We start from the raw sequence: 1,408 nt of genomic DNA on the forward strand, positions 1-1,408 counted from the left end.
GAAACGCCTCCAGCGAACTCTAAATATATATTTTTTAATTCTGAAACAAATCAGATGTTATTTTCTCAGCAAAATAAAAAATTTGCATATGTACGAAGTTGAATTAAAAAAAAGAGTAATAATACAGTAACGCATTACTTCGAGTGGTGCCATATGCAACACTGCTTCCTATAAATAACCTAGCGACACCAGCATTCTATGGATGCTCTCTAGAAACCACGTTGGTAACGACTCCTCTTTTTAACCCTTACCCTTGTCAAGGTGAAGCCTGTCAGACTGCTTTGAGAATTACAAAAGCTCCTGCTCCTTTCCCAGCCATTTTAATGTTAAAGCCGGACATCGACCCAAACATATGCATGCTTATGCTAATGCGATAATTTTCTTTTATAGTAACTTTCCTAAACGTTCAGAAAATGGTCCTTCCTGGAAAAAACTTTATTGGCACAGTTTTTTCTGTGAACTCAACTTGCATTTTTTTAACTAATACACATCTCCCTTCTAAACGATATAAAAAAGTTTTTCTTCTGCCAAATTCATTCTTCCTGACTTCAGCTATACCTAAATCATTTTTACATTTCATTAGTTCGTATTTTTCTTCGAATAATTCCATTTCCCCTAACAGAAGCTCTTATCCTCTTTTATCTAGTGTTCCATCCTGTCACTTCGTCTTAAATCAGCACTTTTCTATACCAAATTAACATTTCCTGAAACTTTCCGTTTCCTTACGTAATTCATACTAGTTGATATTTACCAAGATATTTCTCAGCATGATAGTGCCAAAGTATGACACTCCTGATCCAAATTGAAATTAATCAACTAATTACGGACATAAAATAGGGAAGGCACTCTAATAGCATAGAAAAATAGGAAAATAAAGTAATTTATAGAAGATATCCATCTACTGTTAATTGTATTTAACCAGCTATCATAAAAAGATCCAGAAAATTAGTTTTGCGCTGTAGTATGAGTCTGTTTTCTATCACCACATCATCAAGTCTGTGCCCCGTTAAAATACTGTTTCTCTTTGGTATACCCTGCCGATATTTCTATGAATCCCGAAAGGAACAGTAAAGGGCGGAAAATTAGGGAAGTCCTGACCTTGGAAGGGGCAAAACTCACAAGGCGAAAGTTACGTAAGCTAATCACAGAGATGTTATTAGGTATCGACGATTACGAGCGTCATTCTCATTTGCAAACTTCTCAGGAGTATTCCAATAATTCAAATAAATCATAAGCTGTAATTTTAGACTAAAAAATTTATGCAAAACGCCACTACCGGTACACTGCTTTTCAACGGCCAATAACGAAGACTATTCGACACTAGAAAAAATTGAGACACATATATTTTTATTGCTTAAGATCTCTTCTTTCCGACGGTGCCAATGAAATTCCTCAAAAAATTTACTTA

Source organism: Belonocnema kinseyi, chromosome 1 (assembly GCF_010883055.1).
Source record: "Belonocnema kinseyi isolate 2016_QV_RU_SX_M_011 chromosome 1, B_treatae_v1, whole genome shotgun sequence".
NCBI lineage: Eukaryota > Metazoa > Arthropoda > Insecta > Hymenoptera > Cynipidae > Belonocnema > Belonocnema kinseyi.